This window comes from Odocoileus virginianus, chromosome 33, assembly GCF_023699985.2.
Source record: "Odocoileus virginianus isolate 20LAN1187 ecotype Illinois chromosome 33, Ovbor_1.2, whole genome shotgun sequence".
NCBI classification, from domain to species: domain Eukaryota; kingdom Metazoa; phylum Chordata; class Mammalia; order Artiodactyla; family Cervidae; genus Odocoileus; species Odocoileus virginianus.
In genome coordinates this window covers 21,735,094-21,747,723 of record NC_069706.1, presented here as the reverse complement: position 1 = coordinate 21,747,723, position 12,630 = coordinate 21,735,094, and the positions used below count along the sequence as shown (strand labels likewise).

The window sequence follows — 12,630 nt, the reverse complement described above, 5'->3', positions numbered from 1 at the left end:
GGGTCTCTCCTCTTATCCCGTCTCCTGGATGATGCTCCGGGGTCCTCCAGGTGTTCTTACCTGCATCCTGCTGTCAGAGCTGTCTTTCTAAAATTCAGACCCGGACTTTGCCTTGCCATTCCCATCTCCGAGACGCCATCAGTGGCTCCCCCTTGCCCTCGGCTTCCTTGGCGGGCAGAGCCTCTGTTTCAGCCAGGCCCCCTCCCCAGCGCAGCGCCGTCTCCAGATCCCTTCCCCCACGCTGTTCGGATGTTCCATCTCATCTGAGATCTTTGGAGGGCTTCCCTGTGAAACCTCTCCTGGCCGCGCAGTCCATTACCCTTCTCTCTGTGTTCCTGCAGCTCCACACAAACCTGTTTACCTTTCTGTCTTTCCCATCAGCTCCCCCAGGGTGGAGACTCTGTTTCATCTCTCTCTTTCCTTCCCTTCCCAGTTCTTGACTTTTAGGGAGAGCTCCATGAATATAGGCTGAATGAATCAAGTGAGCACGCACTTGAGAGCCACCGACGCTGGCATTCTCATAGCCTCCCTACCATCCCCGTGAGGCTCAGCCTGCTTAAGATGCTGATCCTTTGATGAAGGATTTTGCTAACTCACCACATATTTGATTGCTCAGTTTCTGTGTATTGCGTGCCGGTGCTTTTCTCTTGGTGGCCTGCAGCCCACACAGCGTAATCACAACCAAGCCTTTGTTGCAACTGACCAGCCTGCCCTGCTCCCGCTGCGTGAGTGTGACATAGCTTTTTGTCTTTGTGTGGTCTGGGCTCAGCCGTGACTTCTCCCAGGAGGAGCTACAGAAAGCGTTTTCTTAGATGGACCGTCATGGTTTTTATCTGCCGATGGCTGTTGTTTGCTGTAATTCTCAGAACGGCTAGCACTCCATGAACCGTCACTCAGTGCCAGAGACCAGGCTTATGAGAGCTAAGTCAGATGAGATAAATGGCGTTTCTAAATAACCACTAAAGTGATGGTATTATGGTTATTCCTATTTGAAGCTTTTAGGATTATCCCCATTTTACAGTGGAGGAAGTGGAGCCTCCCGTCTGTAGCTTGTGTGTGTGAGTTGCTCAGTCATGTCCAACTCTTCGCAATCCCATGGACCATAGCCCTCCAGGCTCCTCTGTCCATGGAATTCTCCAGGCAAGAATACTGGAGTGGGTGGCCATTCCCTCCTCCAGGGGGTTTTCCTGACCCCGGGATCGAACCTGAGTCTCCTGCACTGCAAGCAGATTCTTTACCTTCTGAGCCAGCAGGGAAGCCCTGCAGCTTGGCCGACCGCATCACTGGGATTCAAAGGCAGGTCTGTCTGACTCCAGAGCCCTGACTCTCAGCTCTTGTCATGCTGTGTCTCCTTATCCTTGAAACTTACAATGAAACTTAGAATCTGCCATCCATTCGTTTCTTATTCCTTAGCGAACTCCTCCTGAGAAGGGAGAGCGTGAACCTAGTTGTGAGTCATTCCCATCAGACCACATCCTGAATGGTCTTGACCTCGAGGGAGGGTGTCTTTGGCCTGTTATCCAGGAACACTGCGGGCTCTCCCCTCTCTCTCTACATTTACTGCAGATCCCTCTCTCCACCGTGTCCCAGTATTTCCTCTGTCGCCGCCTCAGACTGTCTAATGCAGGGGTTCTCAGCCCTGGCCACACTTTGGGGTGGGCTGGGAGCTTTAAAAAAAAGAGCCAGGCCCCACCCTTCAAAGTTCTGATTCAACCTTTCTGGTTTGGGGTCCAGCTATTATTTTTTTTTTTTTTAGCAACTTCATTGAGATGATATACTCTTTTTTTTTTTTTTTTGGCTTCTGTGCATCTTCGTTGCTGTGAAAAGGCTTTCTCTAGTTGCAGTGCTCAGGGTTCATTGTGGCGACTTCTCTTATTAAGGAACATGGGTTCTAGGGCTTCAGTCATTGTGGCATTTGCCCTGAGGCATATAGGATCTTCCTGGACCAGAGATTGAACTCATGTCCCCTGCATTGATTGGCAAGTGAATTCTTAACCAATGGATCACCAGGGAAGTCTGAGATACACTTTGTATGTCATAAAATTCACCCATCACCCATCTTAAGTATCCAGTTCGATGATTTTTAGCAGAGCTGCAAAGTCGGGTAACCATCACCACCATCTGATTTTAGAACAGTGGCATCACCCAGGAAGATTCCCTCGCTCCCCTCTCTGGCTAATCCACATTTCCACCCTTCCCTTCAGGTGGCCACTAGGCGTCTTTCTGCCTCTCTAGATTTGCTTTTTCTGGTCATTTTATACAGACAGAATTGCTTGCATTATTTCGAAAGCCCCCTGCGTTATTCTGAAAGAATTGTAATGTGCAGCCATGGTTGAGAACCGCAGTTATCTCCTGGCTTTTCTTTTTTTACTCTGTTCCCTGGGTTCAGCCAACGCCCGCCCACGAGGGCTGTTTAGATAAGCTGTAAGTAGGTCCCTCTAAGCTGGGCTGAGAACGTAATGATCATTTATAACCTGCTTTCTATGGGAACATGCTTTCCAAAGTCCAAATGTGCTGACTTAGGAAGGAGCCTCCGGAAGGGAGCCAGCACAACCTGTCTTCAGACGCGGAGTGCCTCCACCGGCGGCTTCGGCCCTGAGTCAGAGCCGAGCCCTTGACTTTGCGTGGCTTTGCCTTTGGCACTTTCGATTTCGATTTTCTGCGTGGCTTCGCAGTTGCTGCTGGCCTCCTGTCTTGCTTGGCAGTGAACAAGACCCGCTCCCGGCCCCGGTCCTCCTCCTCCTCGCTTCCCACCAGAGGTCTCAGCTCCGCATGCACTGTTTGCGTTGCACTGCTTTGCAAAATATTCCTCACGTAGTTTTTACCTGTCTGAGGAAGCTATGAGAGGAAGTTCTGAGATGGCAAACTCAGCTGCCCCAGGCACGAGCAGGTTCTGTAAGTGATCAGAGCAGGCCTGGGAGGGAGGCACTTGGATGCCCGACCACTGAAAGGAGTCAGGCAGTGTGCTGGGGGCCATGAACTTTCTCGCTTTGCCATATGATGAAGTCCTCGGTGGAGCTTTTAGGCTTATCTCACGGTTACAGCAGGGATGGCAAAGAGATTCCATTCCAAGTGCCAGAGAGGGGAAAACCCAACTGACCAAACGAAAAGCTGTGGGACAAGCTTATGGATGGAAGAAAATGATAAAAGTCAGTTCAATTTATTTTAAAAGTAACAATTCACCTCAGTCATTGATTCAAATTCAAATAATATTACAGAGATTCAGTTAAGATTTATAGGGTTTGTTATTGTTATTTAAAGTAAAAAATATATATATTACTTAGAGCAGCTGTAAATATGTGGGTAAAATCCCATCATTTGGGGAAGTAAATCAACGTAGAGAGCTATCAGATGTTTGTCGCCCATACTATTACCAAAACAGTTTCTCTTTAATAATTTTCCCTCTGATTTTTTTAAACATTTTATTTTGTATTGGGGTATAGCCGATTAGTACCCAGTTTCTTTTCAGTATTATGTATGGGGATTTTTTTCCCCATACTATCCCTTTAGAGTTCTGTAAATGCTCCTTTAAGGCTTTTAAAATTACTTTGTGGAATGTGTTGCAAATTGATTCATTTATAAAGTGTCAGAGGGGCCTTTATTTTTAAAATCCAATTAAGTAGATTTGCAATTCCTTCCCAGGAACTTAAGAAGACAGCTAATCTAATGAGATAAAACAGGAAAAACTCACTGAGTAGTCCCCTGGCTCACTGTGAAATCAGATGAGTGAGCCCAAACTCCGAGCCCAGGCTCAAGTGGATTTTGTAAACACTTGTAACAGGAGATGACAGCATTGCACAAAATCTGGTTCCCAGCAGAATGAAATAGACCACTTAGCTGTGGGTCTGGCTGCTGTGATTCCTCTGAGAATATAAATTCCGGTGCATGCAGTGACCATGCGGAGCTGTTGCCCCGCGTATGATATTGAGAATCCGCAAAAGATTGATCAGAGTTTATCTTGTTCATCAAAGATGCATTTAGGTATTTGCAGATAATCAGAATTTAAAATCAGTTTATTAAAAATTCTCTCCATGTCCCATTTCTTTTCTTTTTCCCCCCACTTTAATTGGCATATCAGAGCGAAAGTGTACGTGAAAAACCTACAGAACTCCGATCTCTTGTGGATTTCTAAACCAAAAAATGGCAGCACTGTGATCTTGGAGGCAATGGAAGCCCTCGATGTTAGATGATAGTTTTGGCTCCTGTACCACTGATTTGCATCCCTGGGTAGAGAGGGTACTGGGTGGGTGGAAAGATGAGCCCCCAGAGTGGCTGAAGGGACTGAAGAGGAGTAATCTAATGGTGTCCTGCAAAGCCACTGTCTGAAATGCAAGTTGGGAAAGTGCAGAAATCCCCCTTCAAAGTCAGAAGAATTTGGAAGCAATTAAAAAGGATTGGAGTTTCATGGGAAACTGTATTTCACTTGTACATGGATCAGGAGTCAGCAAACTGTGGCCTGTGGGACCAAATCCAGCTGCAGTAGGCTCACGATGGTTTTTGCAGTTTTAAATGGTTGAAAAAAAATCAAAAGAAGAATAATATTTCCTGACATGTGAAGATTATGTGAATTCAAATTTCAGTGTCCATAAATAAAGTTTATGGGAACACAGCCGGGCTCATTCATTTTTATGTTGTCCCTGGCTGCTTTCGTGTTACATGGCAGTGCTGAGTAATTGCATCAGAGACGATGTGGCCTGCAAGCCTAAAATATTTATTATCTAGTCTTTCCAGAAAAAGTGCAATGCCTGACCAGACAATTGTATTTATTTCTCATCCTGCAATCTGTTTACAAGCAGGAATCAAGGAGAAAACCATTGTTATAATACATGTTTTTGGGGGGACATGGGTGGGTGGAAGTGGGTAGGCGGAGCGGAAGCTTAATTTCTGATTTTTCACTGTCACCAGCATGACCAGCCCTGGGCTGTGCCTCCACCTTTGAAGGATACTGTCAGAGCCAGCAACCCACATTCATTTTAGCAGCTGCTTATCGAACACGAGGCAGAGAAAATACACCTCCAGACCAGTCTCACATACCAGTCCGCAAAGTGATTTTCGAAAGCCTGTGGGCCTGGTTTGCACCACACACTGTAACCATCGCTGCTGCAGCCCCCGGGGCAGCAGACTTTTCCTGTGAAGGGCCAGCTGGTGTTCTGAACTCTGCAGACCACACAGGGGCCCTGTTGCAGCGATTCAGGTCTGTTGCTGTAGTGAACGCAGCCCTAGATAATACATCAACAGATCAGCCAGGCCACGTGCTCAGAAACCTTGACTTGTGCACACCGAAACCAGAGTTTCATAATTTTCGCATGTGGTAAAATATTGTTTATTGCTCTTTTGAGTTTTTTCAACCATTGAAAAATAAAAACTCTTCTTAGCTTGCTGTCCATACAAAAATAGTTGGTGAACTGGATTTGACCTGCAAGCCATAGTTTGCTGACCCTTGGTCATAGGGATGGTTTACATTTTGTTGTTTTTTTTTTCATGAAAGAAAGATGAATTTCAGAAGAGAATATCACATTTTAATTGTAGTCATTGTGGATTTTACGGTGGAAGGCAAATCTGTATTTATGTGTGGCTGTTTTTCTGCCTTAGTGTGCCTGAGTTTTTTTCTCGCTGTCTCTTTTGAAATCTAGAATATTCTTTATTGCAAATATTTCTCTGTCATTATGACAGTCACTTTGTCATTCATTCATTCAGTATATATTTACTAAGTGTCTGGGGTTCCCTGATGGCTTAGAGGTAAAGAATCCACCTGCAGTGTAGGAGATGCAGGTTTGATCCCTGGGTCAGAAAGATCCCCTGGAGGAAGAAATGGCAACCCAATCCAGTATTCTTGCCTGGGCAGAGTAGCCTGGCAGTTCAGTGGGTCACAAAGAGTTGTACACAATTAAGCATACACACACACATTCAAGTGCTTACTGTGTGGCAGGCAGGGGCTAAGCAAGGTGCTGGGGGAGGTTTGATGCTAAGATAGACCTGGTCCCTGCCCCCAGGGAGTGTTCTGTCATGCTGAGATGAGATCAGTAACGCTCACAAAGTGCTTGGAAGATCACAGTGTGCATTGAAGGTGTGGACTTGAGCATTTATGTCCATGGCTCCCATGATACATGCTTTAAGCTGATATCTGTGCCCCAGGAAGTAGAATGGCAGTTCATGATATGATAGGAGCATCTGGCATTGAGTGTAGTGATGGCAGAAACTCCTCCAGAAATCAGTCCATGGTTAGAGGTGGAAATTGTCAAGGCCAATTGGAAATCTTCCTTTGGCCCTTTTCCTCACTTGAGCTTTTCTGGAAAAGGTTATGAAACATTATGGCCCACACAGCATGGCTGCTTTTAGATTTTGGGAATTAGAAGAGGGAAGTCTTATGCTTTATCAGAAAGTGATAAGTAAATTAAAAATCGTGCCTGATGGAAGCCTTGTCTGAATGACTAGTGAAATTGTGCAGCGGCTTGCATAGGAAAAAACAACCCCCAGAGTAAAATGGCGAGTGGGAGGTACCTTCCTGCTCTGTATTGTTTTTCCAGTTACAGACAGGAAACATCAAGTGTGTTTTCAAGCATGGAACGCTGGACACAAGGAAGGCTCAGACAAAGCAGAAAAAAAGAAAAAAAACTCATATGCAGAGTTTAGGTCTGTGTAGCAAAATGTTTGATTGAAAACAAGTATTATTTTTATAATTGGATCCCTTTGTCTTGATAAATTCAGTCTCAGTAAAACTAAGTTTCTTTGGCTTAGGTAAAGGCTTTTAGATGGGGACCTTGGCCAGTACTCTGAATGCTAATTGCCAAACTTTCCTTAGGGTAAAAATTCCACATCTGTGGTAAAGATAAATGTTCCAAAGCACTTCAGCCTAGAAAGGGCTGAGTCTTGGACCAGTCACAGTGATGAGGGAGGTCAGGTCATTTGGACCACATATGGGCAGGGGGCGGGGGGAGATGGAAACATTAGTGGTTCCCTAAAATTAAGATGGGGATAGCACAGTCCATTGGGGAGTTTCTGTGTGAGGGAGCCATCCTAGTTTGTATATTACATTCTGTGGTTGTGATTTAGAAGTAATCTTTCCTAGATAACCCATATTCATGGATTGGAAGAATTAGTATTGTTAAAATTCTATACTAAAAGCAGTCCAAAGTTTCAGTATAGTCCCATCAAAATTCCAATAGCATTTTTCACAGAAATAGAAAAAAAAAAATCCTAAAATTCATATGGAACCACAAAAGACCTTGAAATAGCGAAAGCATTACTGAGCAAGAACGAAGCTGGAGGCATCACACGTCCTGATTTCAAACTGTATTATGAAGCTACAATAGTCAAAGCAGTATGACCCTGGGATAAGCACAGACACATAGACCAGTGGACCCGAATGAACAGCCCCAGACTAAACCCACGCACATACAGTTAGCTGATCTTTGGCAGGGGCGCCGGGAATGCACAAGAGGGAAACGACAGTCTGTCTGAAATGCTGTTGGGAAATATATATATCCATATGCAAAAGAATTAAACTGGACTCCTACTTAATACCACACACAAAAGTTTACTTGAAATGGATCAAAGACTTAAATACAAGACCTGAAACCATAAAGGCCCTAGAAGAAAATAAGGGGAAAGCTCCTTGATATTGGTCTGGGCAATAATTTCACATATATAACACTCAAAACACTGGCAACAAAACTGAAAATAAACAAGTGGGACTACATCAAACTCAAAAACTTCAGCACAGCTAAGGAAACCATCTACAAGATGGAAAGGCAACTTTTGGAATGAGAGAAAATATTTGCAAACCATCTATCTGATAAGGAGTTAGTATCACATATATGTCATATATTATATGAGTTTGCCAATTGCATTGATGCAATAGCCAAACAACAACAACAACAACAACAAATAACCTGATTAAAAAATGGTCAAAAGACCTAAATAGACATTTATCCAATGAAGACATTTTTCCATATGGCCAAAATGTAACTGAAACCCTTTTACACTGTTGGTGGTGTAAATTGGTACAGCCATTAAGCAAAGCAGTATGGAAGTTCCTCAAAAAAAGAAGTACCATATGATCCAGGAATCCTATTTCTGGGTGTATATCCGAAGGAAGGGAAGTCAGTATTTCTAAGAGACATTTACATGTCCATGGTCATTGTAGCATAGTTACAATAACTAAGGTATAAAAACAAAGTGTCCATCAGTGATGGATGAATAGATAAAGAGCTTGCATACACACAGCCATGAGAAAGAAGGAAATTGGGAAATTCTGCCATTCCTAACAGGTGGATGAACCAGAACGACCTTATGCTAAGTGAAATAAACCAGAGAAAGACCAATACTGTATGATCTCAATTATATGTGAAGTCTTACAGTTGAACTCAGAGAAACAGTAGAGTGGTGGTTACCAGGGACTGGGGTATCAGGGAAATGGTGGGGATACTAGGCAGAAGGTACAAGCCCTCAATATAAGATGAATAAATTCTGGGGCTCTCACTCAGCTGGTAAAGAATTCGCCGGCAATGTGGGAGACATGGGTTCGATCCCTGGGTTGGGAAGATCCGCTGGAGAAGGGAAAGGCTACCCACTCCAGTATTCTGGCCTGGAGAATTCCATGGACACTCTAGTCCATGGGGTCGCAAAGAGTCAGACACGAGTGAGTGACTTTCACTTTCACTACAGCATGGTGACTGTAGTAAATAATACTTACTTGACATCTGCTGAGAGTGGATCTCAAGCATTCTCACAGCTGTAACAAAAAAGGTAAAGGGATGTGTTCGTTAACCTGACTGTGGTAATCACTTCACAATGTGTGTGTAAATCAAATCATCACTTTGTATACTTTAAATGTATGGAGTTTTGTCAATTATACTTCAGTAAAGCTAGGGGGGGAAATAATCTTTCCTGGCAATTTTAATTAATTTCATTGAACTCTAAAATCTGATTAAGAAGATGCACTGGATCTCTTTCTAAAGTTAGCTTCATCGTTGTGGTGTCCACAAAGGAGGAGAACAGAGGATAAACTTATCTTTAAACTGTCTGTTCATATTTTCACATAGTATGTTCCATGTGTTTTTCAGTCTGCAGATACCTTTTCAAGTAAAATGCCTCTAAATTTAAAGGAAAGGATCACCGTTGTCAATTTGAAGAAAGGACGACAAATATACTGATCTGCCTTGTATTTTGGATGCTCTGATGTCTGTGTCCTGTTGTTCTTTTGTACAGATTGACAGCTGGACCCATCACTTTACAGTTAAAGTTATGCTTCACTGAAGGTTATGCATCACTGGAAACCATATCAAGCATGTTGCTGAAAAAAGTAACGAATTGTTGTTACTTTTTAACTATTTTAAAAAGTACTATTTTTTGAAATTTGTTGTAATTTTAAAAGTCAAATAACAGGAAAAGGCTTATGCACAAATTACAGTGGATTATCTCCTCACTCACTGCACTTTCCCAGTTGAGATTCCCTCACTGAAGAGGCACCTGCTTTCAAATTTGAGCTGTTTATTTTGGCATTAACTCCTATCTATATCTATAGATAATATACATAAACCACTGTCTTTTGAGTTATCAAGTTTAGATATTATTTATTGACTTCCTATTATGATAAATGAGGGCTTAGAGCTCTCTACTTCTGCTTCCCCATCCTTCCAATACAGTTATATTACAACTTTTGCATATATTGCTATTTGATATATATATTACTATACTCAATCAGTTATTTGCAGCAAAGCATCGTAGTAAACTAGGTCTGTCTTGCCAATAGACTTTTGATTTTTCTGAAGTTAATTCTTGCTTTCTTTTTACATTAGCTTTATTTTCTTTGTGGCTGTAGCAGTGCTATGCTCATATAGCTGACTCTCAAAAAAAAAAAAAAAAAAAAGCCCTGATTTGTATTACGTGCATTTGTTTGTATTGTATTTGATTTTTTTATTCATTTCAAGTTACCAATGTGAGGTCACTGAACAAGCAGCAGGGACAAGATGCACACTTTGCTCTCTCAGACCACTGAGCTGTTACTAACTCTCATACCTTCTAAACACCCACATTGGGATTTTATCTTTTTAATTATTTTTTAAATTGAAGTATCGTTGATTTACAATGTTGCGTTAATTTCTGGGGTACAGCAAAGTGATTCAGTTACACATACATATATATTTTTTTCATATTCTCTTCCATTATGGTTTATTTTGAGATACTGAGTATCATTCCCTATGCCATACAGTATGACCTTGTTGTTTCTCTGTTTTATTTATAGTAGTTTTTATCTCTTAATCCCAAACTCCTGCTAACGTATCCCTCATCTCCCTTCCCTTTTGGTAACCATAAGTTTGTTTTCTATGTCTGAGTCTGTTTCTGTTTTGTAAATAGGTTCATTTGTATCATATTCTAGATTCCATATATGTTGATATCGTATGATATGTGTCTTTCTCTGACTTACTTCACTTGGTATGATAACCTGCAGGTACATCTGTTTTGCTGCTAGTGACATTATTTCATTCTTTTTATGGCTGAGTAATATTCCAGTGTGTGTGTGTGTGTGTGTGTGTGTGTGTGTATACACACATACCACATCTTTATCTGTTCATCTGTCAACGTTTACATTGCTTCTGTATCTTGCCTGTTGTAAATAGTGCTGCAGTGAATATTGGAGTCCATATATCTTTTTGAGTTATAATTTTGTTTGGAATATATGCGAAAGAATGGAGTTGCTGGGTCATACAATAACTCTATGTTTAGTTTTTTTAAGGAGGAAACTCCATACTGTTTTCCATGGTGACTGCACCAATGTACATTCCTACCAGCAGTATAATTATCTGTGTGGCTCAGCTGATAAAGAATCTTCCTACCTGCAATGCAGGAGACCTGGGTTCGATCCAGATTTGATCCCTTGGAGAAGGGAATGGCTACCCACTCCAGTATTCTGGCCTGGAGAATTCCATGGACTGTATAGTCCATGGGGTCACAAAGGGTCGGACATGACTAAGCAACTTTCACTTCACTTCAACAGTATAGGATGGTTCCCTTTTTCCCATAACCTTTCCAACATAAATTATTTATAGAATTTTTAATGATGGCCGTTCTGACCAGTGAAGTGGTACTACATTGTAGTTTTGATTTGTATTTCTCTAATAATTAGCAATGTTGAGCATCTTTTCATGTGCCCATTGGCCATGTGTACCACACTGGGAGTTTTATTTTATTTAATTTTTTTGGGGGGGGGAGTTTTAAAATTAAGTTTTTCTCTTCTATTTTTAAAATTTTGTTTCATAAGTAGACATATGTGCTCTGAATCTTCTCTTTTGAACTTGTGAATATTTTAATAGGCTTTGGGACTTTTCTCTGCACATACTTCTACTTACAGAAGGAGATATCAGCATGCTGTCAGAGTTGTCCAGGGCCCTATCCAGAACTTTGGGTTCTGGCCAGTGAAGACAAATGAAAGTTACGTAGTCTTGAGGTGGTATTTTGCTTGAGGAGTGGCAAGGCTGGGATTAATGATGAAGCTATGGTGGTCTCATGCCACGTTTGTCCCTGCTAGGCTGACTCACAGGCTTCTCTCTGAGGCCACTTGCTTGAGCTCATAGTCAGCTGGGGTCCTGCTCCACTTCCCTAACTGGCATGACTACCTATGTTTGGCGCTTCAGCAATGCCTGGCACCATGCGTGCCAAGCAAGGGCTAGGATGACATATTTTGGCCGGCTGCTTCCAGAACTCGTTCATAGAGTTAAGTTGACCTCTTTGGGAACCTGGGGCCTTGGGCTGATCTCCAGGCTCTGCTCCTCTGGACCTGGGAGGATTGAATCAGGTCAAAGTTCTAATTTCCTGCAGAAACCACAAGTGAGCCACTCCTGTAGGCATCTCCAGGTTAACTGGGGCACTGCTGTTGATGACTGGTATTGGAACTCTCTGTGCCAACGGCTTGGCTTCACTTGATGTGCCGTCTCCCAAGCATGGGATTGGGGGTGTGGGCCACCATCCTTGCATCTAGTGCTCTTCTGAGCCTAGCGGTGTTCTGTGGTCATTCTTGAGGGTCCCACCGGTTTTTCTGGCCAGATGCCTTCTTTTGTGTTGGTTCATGGGCAAGATCAAGGTCATGCAGCCTTCCATTCTGCAGTGTATCTTATAAAAAGGCTTCAAATTTTCTGACTCATCAATGGTCTTCCCTCCTCCCTCCTACAGTGTGATCAGAACTGAATTTTTTTTTTTCTTTTCATTTTCCTTTAAAACTTTCCCAGTTTGTTTCAGTGGGAATTTGGTAGGGATGTTAAATGGCTGGGCTTAAATCACTATTTGAACAGGAAGTCCAGAATGGCTCTTTTGTAGTGATTCTGGGTATACCAACAATGCTGCTGTTTTGGACTGCAGAGAAAAATCTTCTTGGAAAAAGATGATGGTCTGGCACATGAGGTTCCAGCAGCTCACAGTGCTCTGCTGATTGTCGGCTGCTGTTATCAGTCCTCTAGAAAGGTCAGCAGGAGTTCTGAAGCATAGATAAGGGTGAAAATATTTTGTCTCTTTTGAAAGTAAAGATGAGATAGCTGAAGGAAGGAAGACTTAAGTGTTGTTAGTGTATGTATCATTGCATAACCTTTCTGGATCTGTAACACACTTGTTGGCTGTGAAACTCATAAGTGATCA

General features: G+C 42.5%; 1 protein-coding gene across 5 annotated transcripts in view; it reads left to right on the top strand.

Moving 5' to 3' along the window:
• Positions 1–12,630, top strand: part of ARHGAP17 (Rho GTPase activating protein 17) — a 95,389-nt gene that overhangs the window by 27,601 nt on the left and 55,158 nt on the right. The window lies entirely within an intron of this gene.